The sequence below is a fragment of the Meriones unguiculatus genome, chromosome 9, assembly GCF_030254825.1.
Source record: "Meriones unguiculatus strain TT.TT164.6M chromosome 9, Bangor_MerUng_6.1, whole genome shotgun sequence".
Taxonomy (NCBI): domain Eukaryota; kingdom Metazoa; phylum Chordata; class Mammalia; order Rodentia; family Muridae; genus Meriones; species Meriones unguiculatus.
The window spans coordinates 20108259-20120334 of record NC_083357.1 but is presented as its reverse complement, the minus strand read 5'-3'; the positions used below and the strand labels follow the sequence as shown (position 1 = coordinate 20120334).

Sequence of the window (12076 nt, the reverse complement as noted above, 5' to 3'; positions counted from 1 at the left end):
AGCTAAGATTGTTTTATGACTGTACATCTTTGTGTCCTGTCAAATTAAACTGACTTTTGAAAGACAATTTAAAAACCAAAGCATTCTTCCTCAAATCTATGTATGTAACAGTTCTTTCTGCAAAGTGGCTGAGTCAGTCGCAGCATCTGTTCCCTGTCATTGACACTGGGGGTCTGGTGAGAGCCTTGGAACAAGTGTCACTATTATGAGAGATACAAACAAGTAGAAGGGGGCTCTGGCTCTCCCTGCTCTTCATCTCTTCTTTTCCATTATTAGGAACCACAGGCCTGAACAGAAGGGACTGCTGGGTTGATATAGCCCATAAAAACCATGTCATTCAATGCCAACAGCAGGTTTTGCTTTCAGTCCAATGCAAAATTATTGCTTGTCATCAATTGACAGTGATTTTTCAAGTTTTCACTGACTTAATATCTTATTCTATCTACCTAACTATCTCTATCTATCTGTCTGTCTGTCTGTCTGTCTGTCTATCTATTTATCTATCTATCTACCTATCTCCCTATCCATCTACCTATTTGTTAAACATTGTCTGCTGTGTGCTGGTCTGGTGCTATTCAAAGGCTGATTTCAGTGCCTTGAGAGCTGGTTATTGCCCTGCCATGGGCATTATTATAATACTGAACTCCTGTAACTGTGTGATGTGAAGGAATGTTCCCCAGTAATCCCTGGCTTGCTGGTTAAATGGCTTATGTCTGGGCAGGGCAGAAGGAAGTAGGTGTGGCTAAGGTTCTCTGGCTTTGGGGACAGAAAGGATTTTTAGTAGAAAGACAGGTTCCAGAAGAGGGAGAGGAAGGAAGCTGAGAGTCATTATGGCCTAACATGGGAGAAGCACATGTTGGCATGGATGGAGGAAATGATATAGATGCACAAGTATTTATGGAATTATGGATGGGAGGTAGCCTGGTATGGGCTTAAAAGAAAAGGTAATTTAGAAGGTTACTATCTGCTTTGCCCCAGGTGATATAAGACTGTTCTAAAATCTGTCAGTTGTCTGTGTCTTAAACTGATTGTGACAGTGTAATAATTGTAGGGCTAATAATAAACATTATTAGACCATACCCTTAAATTAATCACAACAAGAGTCTCTACGTGTCACCTTGACTATACAGGAACTCACTATGTAGACCAGGCTGGCCTTGAACTCAGAGATTTACCAGATTCTGCCTTCCAAGTGCTGGAAATAGAGACATGTGCCACCATGCCTGGCCCTAATGTCATTTTGATATCAAGCATTTGACTTACTTTAAAAACTAGTTCTGTGTGTCTCTGTGTGTAGCAGTGAATTTAATTGGACTTACAGAATCATGAGTGAGTGAGAGGCTATTTACCTGGCCATGAGCAACTCACCAGTGGTTCATCACTGAAGAAGATATCTTCCTCTCCCAGAAACTATATTCTTTTCTTTTAATTTTAATTTTAATCTTTTATATTAATTACATTTTATTCACTTTGTAAAGCAGCTGTAGGCCCCTCCCAATCCTACCATTCCTTCCTCATCAATTCCCATGCTCCTCTTCAAGTCCACTGATAGTGGAGGTTCTCCTCCCCTTCCATCTGACCCTAGCCTATAAAGTCTCCTCAGGACTGGCTGCATTATCTTCATCTGTTATCTGGTAAGCCTGCTCCCCCATTTAGGGGAAGGTGATCAAAGGGCCAGCCACTGGGTTCATGTCAGAGACAGTCCCTATTCCCCTTACTAGGGAACCCACTTGGTTACTGTGCTGCCATGGGCTACATCTGTGCAGTGGTTCTAGGTTATCTCCATGCATGGTCCTTGGTTGGAGTATCAGTCTTAGAAAAGAACCCTGGGACCATATTTTTTGGTTCTGTTGCTCTCTTTGTAGATCTCTTATCCCTTCCAGGTCATTCTATCTCCTCCTTCTTTCTTAAGTTTCTCTGCACTCTGCCCAAAATTTGGATATGAGCTCCAGCATCTGCTTTGGTACCCTGCTGGGTAGTATTTCAGAGGCCCTCTGTTGTAGGCTCCTGTCCTGTTTCCTGTGTTTTCCCTCTTCCGATGTCCATCTGGTTTGCCTTTCTTGGAGGGGATTGATCATCTTACCCAGGGTCCTCCTTCTTTCTTAGCTTCTTTAGGTGTAAAAATTTTAGTATGTTTATCCTATATTATATGTCTAATTAGCCAGTTATATGTTCGTATATACTATTGTGATATATTAATATTTACTGTTGATATATCGTTTAGTAAAGCTGTGGTTAGTCCTAAACAGCTTTATAACAAAATCACCACACAGAGACTAGGATTTATTTAATTAACTTAGAACACAATGCTGGGCAATAGTTTTTCCATCCAAAACCTCCAAGCCTGCATAATTTCCTACCATTCAGATTCATCCATTATACTTGTTTTAGTGATATGATTCTCCACGTGGTTCCAAGACCTCCCCTCCACATTCTCCTCCTCTACTCCTACTTCTTTCCTTTTCCCCCGTTTTTGGACAAGGATGACCCACCCTATTGTTTTAATTGAAAATTTAGAGAACAAATGGTGGCATGTTTACACAAACCTGAGACATGTGATGCTTAGAACAAGCATCACAATGCAATGTCCAATTTGAAACCGGATAGTGGGAGAGAGAAATCAGCATTTGAATGAACAAGGTTAAGGTATTCCAAAAGAACATTATATCAACATTTTCCCCTTTAAGTCAAATAAAAGGCTCCTTTTCTTTCAAAACAATAATAATTACGAAATTATGAAAACTATTACTCAAAATCTATATGTGCAATGTCCAGTCGATGAGTATTTAGCAACTTAGGAGAAAGTATCTGATTATACTATCTATCTTGACAAATTTATTCTATACCTAAATTAAATTTTATCCCTATTGATTTTAACTATATTAAAACATTTTCTTAAATTCTAAACAACTTAAACTTAATTGTGGAACTATGAGTATTTGGTCTTCAACCCCATCAGAGACTTGAGAAGGAATAGAATTAGTTATTGGAGTAAATAGGAAGTTCATGTCAGCAGGTATCAAAAAAGACTGCCTGAACAGTCACCCATAACTCTCTATGTTAGAGCATCATCTTCAGCCTTCTGTCTCAGAATATTTGACAGACATAAATGTGAAGCAGGAACTATTTAGGACTTGCTTACCCTGTCTCAGCAGAGTTTGGCAGTCAACTTGTCCTGCTTATAAATTTATCAATTTTTGTCAGAATCTGTCTGTCATGAAGCAAAGGTATTCTCTTTACCTGAGTGGCTCATTTGCCATGTTTGAAGACATCACCATATGGGGGTTCTTTGATGCTCATCATCTTCTTTGAGGTTGAAGGGGTGCTATCAGGAGATAACCTGTCTCATTGTCAAAAAATCTTTAAAATAATACAGACATTTTTAATTGCCGTGTTCTGTAGTTCTCTGAAGTTTTTGAAGACTACCTATCTTTTTTTATTTATTTTTACATTTTTCTTTATTAATTATACTTTATTCCCTTTATATCCCCCCTGTGGTTCCCTCCCTCCTCCCATCCCAATCCTTCCCTTCCTCCACCCTCTGTATGCATGCCCCTCCCCAAGTCCACTGATAGGGGAGGTCTTCTTTTCCTTCCTTCTGATCCTAGTCAATTAGGTCTTATCAGGAGTGGCTGCATTGTCTTCTTTTGTGGCCTGGTAATGCTGCTTCCCCTTCAGGAGGAGGTAATTAAAGAGCAGGCCAATCAGTTCATGTCAGAGACAGTCCCTGTTCCTATTACAATGGAACCCACTTGGATACTGAACTGCCATGGGCTACATCTGCTCAGGGGTCTTAGGTTATCTCCATGCATAGTCCTTGGCTGGAGTATCAGTCTCAGGAAAGACCCCTGTGCTCAGATTTTTTGGTTCTGTTGCTCTCCTTGTGGAGTTCCTGTCCTCTCCAGAGCTTACTGTTTCCCACTTCTTTCCTAAGATTCTCTGCACTCTGCCCAAAGGTTGCCCATAAGTTTCAGCATCTGCATTGATAGTCTGCAGGGCAGAGCTTTTCAGAGGTCCTCAGCCTGCTCCTGACTTGTTCCTTCTTTTCTCCGTCTTCCGATATCCAGCTTCTTTGCCTTTCTGGATAGGAACTGAGCATTTTAACAAGAGTCCTCCCTCTTGATTATTTTCTTTAGGTATACAGATTTTAGTAGGTTTATCCTATATTAAATGTCTATATGCGTGAGTATATACGGTGTGCATTTTTCTGCTTCTGGGACAGCTTACTCAGGATGATCTTTTCCAGATCCCACCATTTACCTGCAAATTTCATGATTTTCTTTTTTTTTTTTTTTTTTTTTTTTTTTTTATTGCTGAGTAATATTCTTCAGTTAAAGGGCATCTGGGCTGTTTCAAGCTTCTGGCTATTACAAATAAAGCTACTCAAACATGGTTGAGCAAATATCCTTATTGTGTACTTGAGAATCTTTTGGATATATGCCTAGGAGTGGTATAGCTGGATCTTGAGCTACAACCACTCTGGAAAGCAATCTGGCGCTTTCTCAGACAACTAAAACTACCTATCTTTATGTAATCAATCTGTCTATGAAATCTATCTGTTAAACCTAGTATGTATACTACTGTATAAATTATTGTCTGACATGACTATGAGTTGATTAACTAGGAATTAACTTGTATTACCTAATACCCTAACCAGTTTTAATAGCAGTTTAAAATTATTGCAGGTAACCTTGAATTTGTATCAGTATATTAAAGCTTATACCAATGTAACAAAAATAGACTTATTTTGCATCAATATGCAAAATCCTATACCAGAGTTAAAATTAACTTTGTTTGAGAATAACAAATAAAACCCTAAGTTGAGTAGATTTGATGATAATGTACCTTTTGTCTTATTCCCATAAGATATCTCTGTATACTCCTTTCTTTCTTTTCAACCCCCTTTTTCCTTATCAAAAAAAAAAAAAAAAGAAAGATAGAGAAAAGAAAAAGGAAAAGAGAGAAATCCCTTGGTATAACCTTGTTTCACTCTGGTCCTTTTGTTGTGCAAACATATAAATTCTCACAAGCATTATACAGTTCTAAAATTATAAATTAGTTTTGAAGGAACCCATAATTTTTCTTCTTCTGTATGAACATACCCCAAAACTCTTCCCCAGCATAACATATTCCCTCTCCATTGTGAAGTTGGTGTATCTTTGAAATATATAGGCTGAAATAACTTGATATTTTTTTTATAACCCAGTGTGTCTCTGTAGCTGTTGTTTGTTGTTAATTAACATTTAAGAAATGTAAAGTCAATAAAACATAATGTAATTTATCTCTGTTTTTCTTTAACACCCCTCTCTGTTAAGCTTGTCCCTGAAAGTACAATTGGATCTTTCAATGACTGCTTGACCAGTAGGATTGTGAGGTATACCTGTTACATGCTTTATCTTGCAATATGTAAAAAAATCTTTCCATTTTATTAGAGACATATGCTATAGCATTATCAGTCTTAATTTGTTTAGGTATGCTCATAATTGCCTTCACTTCTAATAAATGCATAATAACTGAATCAGCCTTTTCAGAGCTTAAGGTTGTTGCCTGTTGAAACCCTGAATATGTGTCTATAGTATGGTGCACATATTTCAGTTTACCAAACTCTGTAAAATAAAGCATATCCATTCACCAAATTTTATTTCTTTGATTACCTTTAGGGTTACTTCCTGCAGGTAGTGGAGTTTGATTCTGTAAAGAACAAGAGGGACATTTCCTCACAATTTCTTTGGCTTGTTGCCAAGTGATAGAAAACTCTCTTTTTAAACCTTTGTTGTTGACATGGTGTTTTTTTTTTTTTGTTTTTTGTTTTTTGTTTGTTTTTTTGAAGAAATTCTGAGGCCTCTAACATGCTTCCTATCAATAGTTATCGATTTCCTAGTCAGAATCAAGAACCTATGATTACTTCAGATAAATGAGGACACTTGCTAAAAATGTGACCAAGCTACATAATCAGGTAGAGGATGGACTTATATTACTAACACAAATTATAGCTCAGCAGCATGCATTTTTGTTGTACTAGTAGGAGACAAGGTATTTCCTCTGATTCGCTGACAGGCAGCTCAGGTCACTAGTCCAGTGTTAATTACAAGAGTCCCAGTGATGTCCCACTTATGGGCATATGAATGCTTCGAATAACATGAAGTGGTTTTTTTGTTTTGTTTTGTTTTGTTTTTCAATGCAGTTTATTCAGGAACCTTGAACAATCATCTGACCCTGGGGAAAGCCAGCCCACAGTTTAAATAGCCTCTGGGTAGCCAACCCCACCCCTCAAGACAGTGACAAACAAAGGTAATTTGCTTCTGGATAAAGCTGAAAATCTTTCTTATTGCTCCAAGTATTGCACATTTACTGGACTGTAGGTCTCAGCTTATCACAGTTCTGTGCAGCTATAAGGAGTTTTGATTTGCTATTCTGATATGATGATGGGTAGCTCAACTCCAATCCTGCTGCTGATTACAAGAGAGTCTCTTTATCATTACTTGTGGTCAAATGAGTGCTTTGAGGACTGTGGGAGCATTTTAAACAGACTTTTAAAATCTTGTGTGTCAGTATATATAGCTTAGAGATAATAAATTCATCTTTTAATGTTACAATAAAATAAAACCTAGCCCTAAAAAAAAAAAAAGTTATCGATTTCATCATTGCCTTTTGCTAGAGTGCCTGGTAGACCCATATGAGATTTGATATGTGTTATATACAATAGATTATTTCTATTTCTGATTACTTATTGTAATTGAAGAAACAGTGACGTTAGGTCTGAATTATCTACAGTTTCTATATGCAGAACAACTCATTAAGCACATTGAGAGTCAGTGACTATATTTCAAGAGATTCTTGAAAATCGGATAACACCAAGAGAATTGCATATAATTCTGATTTTTGAACTGCATCATAGGGACTCTCCACCACTTTACTGAGATTTTCTGACTTATAAGCTACCCTTTTTTATTGATTAGCATGCATATAAAATTGCAGTTCCTTTTATTATAATAGGGAGAATTGGAATCCAGTTGGTTCTTTTTATAAACTGAAGTCACTTGCTTTTTGGGTATCTGTTGTTGATTTTCCCAAAAACGCACAGCATGCTCTTTGCCAATATCCATTTTCTTCCCACAATGACACAATCTCAGCACTGGCAAAGGGAACCACAATTTCAGCTGGATCTATTCCAGCGAATCAATGAAGTCTCATTTTTCCTTTTAGGATCAATTCAGAAACCTTTTCTATACAGGTTTTGATTTTTATTTTGTTTGTGTGCTAAAATATCCATTCTAAGACACAGTCCTTCTGCATAAGAATTCCTGTGGGCAAATGAGTGGAAGGCAAGATAACTAAAATATGGGCCCTCTTTGGATCAATATGGCCTATATATGCATCTTGTAATTTCCTTTTTGCCAGAGCCAATTCCTTTTCAGCTTCAGTTGATAACATTCTTGGACTATGTAAGTCCTTATCACCTTATAAGGTTTTAAATAAGTTACTTAACCCTTGAGTAGCTAAACCAATGGTAGGCCATAGCCAGTTAATATCTCCCAGCAATTTTTTGAAAATCATTAAGAGTTCTTATTTGGGTTCTTTTAATTTGCACTTTTAGTGGTCGAATTTTCTGTAGACTTATTTTGTATCCTAGGTAATTAATAGAATCTCCTCTTTGTAATCTGTAATCCCCAACAAGGCCAAGTTCTATTTATTTCATCAAAAATATTTTCTAAAGTTTTCCTATATGAATCAGCTAATAAGATATCATCCATGTAGTGGTAAATATGGATTGGGGCAATTGCTTACAATTTATCTTCAACAGCCATTGTACAAAATATTGGCACAAAGTAGGACTGTTCAACATCCACTGTGGTAAGACCCTCTAGTGATATCTCTTTATTGGACAGCTTCTATTCAAAGTGGGTACTGAGAAAGCAAACCTTTCCCTATCATGTTCATGTAAAGGAACTCTGAAAAAGCAATTCTTTAAATCGATCACTAAAATAGGCCATTCCTTAGGTAACAAGGAAGGCAATGGGATTCCGGATTGTAATGATCCCATTGGCTGAATAATTTTGTTAATTGCTCTGAGATCTGTTGACATCCTCCATTTGCCAGATTTCTCTTCGATGACAAATACAGGAGCATTGCAAGGGCTGTTGTACTCCTCTGTATGATGAGCCTCCAGCTGTTCCAGGACTAGCTGTTCTAGTGCCAGTAATTTTACTTTACTCATAGATCATTGTTCAATCCAAATAGGTTGGTAGGCCAACCACTTTAGTGGTAAGGCTGTGGAAGTTTTATTAGCAGGGCCTTCCCAACATGAAGTTGAAAGGAATGCCTCTGCTGTATTTTGTTTATGGATAGCCTGGACAGTCTGTAACTGTTTTTGATGACATTTAAAAAATATTTTAAACTTCTTTATCAGGAGTATTACCTGCTTTTTGGCTTGTCTCTGACATTCAGGGGATGTTAATCTGGGTTTTCCATTATTGTAACAGATCTCTTCCCCTTGAGTTTTTGGCTATCTCAGCAACGTATGGACTTAATTTTCCTATTTGACCTTTTTGTCCTGTACATTTAAGCCATCTGACACTTTGTTTTACTTTAGACAAAGTTCCAACTCCTTAAAATTGGATATCCACTTCTTGAAGTGGCCAATTTGGGGCCAGGATTTAGGAGTGATAATTGTGACATCAGCCCCAGTATCCACCATGCCTTCAATTTCAATATTATTTAAAATTATCTTTAACTTTGGCCTTTGATCATTTATAGAGGTTTTCCAATATATTTATTTTTTGTTCCCTTCCTGGTTTTTTGATTTAACTATAAAACCTGCTCTGGCCTCACTAAGTTTTTAATGTTTATTTCCAGAGCAGTGGCATTTAACTTTCTTGTGGAGGAGTATCCATGTCTTGTTTTAGGGCCTATGAGAGGTCCCCTTCAGCATTTTTGGATAAAGAATTACCCCATTTATCTGTGACTGTTCTACATTCACTAATCCAATGTCGAATCTTGCCAAATATTCTGCATATTTGGAAGCATAGGCTCCCTTTTGAATAATTTTGGTTTTCTCAGTAATTTCCTTTGTAGCAACCTTGCCCATCAGAATTAAGACATTTCCCAAGGTCTTTAGAGGTAGCTTCTCCTATCAAGGCCAAATTGGGTCAATGAGGTCTGATGTCAATTGTATGTCTAAACCATTCATCTATTGGTGCAAATCTTACTCTTTTTTTTTTTTTTTTCAATTCAGTTTATTCAGGAACCTTAAAAAATCTTCTGACCATGGGGAAAGCCAGCCCACAGCTTAAATAGCCTCTGGGTAGCCAACCCCAGCGTGCCACGTGGGCAGTGCAGATAGGTCCACATACACAGAAGCAAGCCAGATCCTCACCCTTAGCCAAATATGGAGTTGTTTGTGACAGAGAGCACTTACCATCGGGAAGGTGGAAGGCGGAAACCAGCTCCATCTTTAAGGCATGGCATTATGCAGCTCTCTACAGTTCCCCCTTTTTGTTTTAGATGCATCAGGCAAGAGTAGAGGTCAGATCTCTGATATTAGAAATAAATTGGGACTTTGTACCGATGTTCATTTAGGTGTCATCCACCCAAAGAGCATCAGACCTGTCTGATACCTTTTTCTCAGAGGCGGGACCTGGGGCATCAACGCGCATGCAATCAGACTTGCTCTTCTCTGGGTAGAAAGCTGCTGACCCTGAGTGCAGTGCTTAGCCTCGCATCCTGAGCTTAACATTTTAGCTCCCATGCTTGGGGAGACTATCCTGCTTCAATGGTTGTAAAGGCCTGAATGGTCATGGCTGCATTACGCTGTTGTGAGACTCTAATCTTGCATATATACCACAGGCAAACCAAGGAGACCAACACCAGAAGGCCTGCTAACGCTCCCATGCCCGCCCATTCCTTCAGATGATTCATGGCTGCAGCAATCCATGGTGATAATCCTGTGGCTAGTCCTGCGTCCACTCTGGTAGAATTTACCATGACAATGGCCACTCTCAGCTGCTCCATCATAGTATCGAATTCTCCAGTCAAATTACCTAAAATATAGCTAGACAATTGTTTAGACAGATTTGCAGCACAGGAAAAATTCTCATATTGTATGTTAGTGACACAAAGTCCAGCATACTTCCTTTGACAGCCAAGTTGAACGATTTGCCATAGGGTATCAATTTGCTCCTGCACGAGGTCAATCCTCTGATTGAACACCATCAAGCCTCCTTTTAGTTGAGCATTAATTCCTTTTTGTACATCTAAGGCATGAGCTACATTGGCTAAAAGATTATTCAGGGTCTGAGCAGTCTGCACAGTTTGACTCATGGCTAATGCCGCGGTGGTAGCTCCAACAGCCGCCAATGAGATGGCAGTAACAATGGCAGCTGTAATTCTCTATGGATTTATTACCTCTTTGCATTCAGAATTAGTATTTTCAAAAGCTAAAGATTCCATTAGTGCTTTTCTAGCTAGTGGATGTGATATACTTCTATCCACAGCTGAAGTCAATCTTTGCAAAAAGTTAGTGAATGTTTCACTTGGACCTTGGATGACCTGGGAGAATGGCTCAAGCCTTTTTCCTGATTCCTCAACCTTGTCCCAGGCATTTAAGGCTGTTAGGTGACATAATGGTAAAGTTTCTTCATTTTATATATAGCTTGTATCTCTGTGTCAGCATAAAACCATCACCAAGTAGCTGTTCCTTAGAAACACCAGCACCTCTAGCTATTTTTGCATGTGATCTCTCTAGTCTCTTCTCTCCACCATGATAGCCATTGTAAATATGGCCCAGGTTCTACTATTGCCTTTGCCCTATCCTCTCAGTCCTTTGGGATTTCTCTACTTTTGATTGACCAGAAAGTCAGCATTTGTTTTACAAATGGTGAATGCATCCCAAAATTAGTGACACTTTCCTTAAATTTCCTCAGATCTAGCACTTCCACAGGACACCATTAAGCTTCATGATAATCATGTGGATGATCATCATCTGCTGATATCTGCTGTATACTGACTGGATAAGCTAACGTTTGTTTTCTTTATTTTTGTCTCTTGCTTCTGCCTTAGTATTTTCTTTACTTAGTATTCTAAACTCTTCTCTTAAAGTCTGCTCCCATATTTCATACCTATCTCTCTGTTGTTTGTTTTGTTCAATAATCTCTTGAATCTCTTGTTTTATGCTTTGCTTCCAACTTTTAATTTTTCTTTATATTGTTCTAGTTTTTCTTCAGTATCTTTTCTAAAACCTCTGCCCTATGTTCCTATTGTTTATTCTATTCTGTAAGTTTTTTTATTGCTTGTTTTATGACCTGTTTTCAACCTTCATTTTTTTTTCTTTATATTCTTCTAATATCTTTTCTAAAACCTTTGCCTTAGAGAAGACATAAGAGGCTAATCCAATGATTAAAGTTAAATTGAGGGCTATGGATGTAACCATAGTCATAATTTCTCTAAGAAGTCTGTTTTATTGTTTTTTTTCCATCCTGTTAGATTGTAGTGGCATCCAGTTTTGTTATATTAAGTCTCAGGCCCGCCCAGAGTAGGCTGCCTTTTGTTCCAGGGCCTGTTTAAGAGTCTCTCTTAAAAAGACAGTAATTGACCTGGGAGTTTTTAGGTTTTAAGTTTATGTTATGTCACCGGGAGCTTATTCCCCCTACCAAATTATGATAAAGTATGATTTAAAGGATGTGGATACTTAGATTTGTTGGGCACCATTTTGTTGTGGCATATTAATATATACTATTGATACATATTTTAGTAAAGCTTCGGTTACCCTAAACAGCTGTATAACCAAATCACCACACAGAGACTAGGATATTTTTAAGTAACCTAGAACACAATGCTGGGCAATAGTCACTGCATCCAAAACCTCCAAGCCTGCATAATTTCCTACCATTCAGATTCACCCATTATACTTGCTTTTAGTGATATCTTAGGTCTGGTTCATTTCTCCATGTGATTCCAGGACTCTCCTCCCTCCTACTTCCTTCCTCTTCCCCCGTTTTTGGACAAGGATGTCCCACCCTATCCTCTCCATTGCTCAGCAATGTGGCTGGTTGTTTTAACTGACAATTTATGGAACAAA

At 38.0% G+C, this 12076-nt stretch overlaps 1 protein-coding gene across 1 annotated transcript in view; it reads left to right on the top strand.

Annotated features, from left to right (window-relative positions):
- Positions 1-12076, top strand: part of LOC110543942 (cytochrome P450 3A1-like) — a 50438-nt gene that overhangs the window by 13561 nt on the left and 24801 nt on the right. The gene's annotated exons all lie outside the window — the stretch shown is intronic.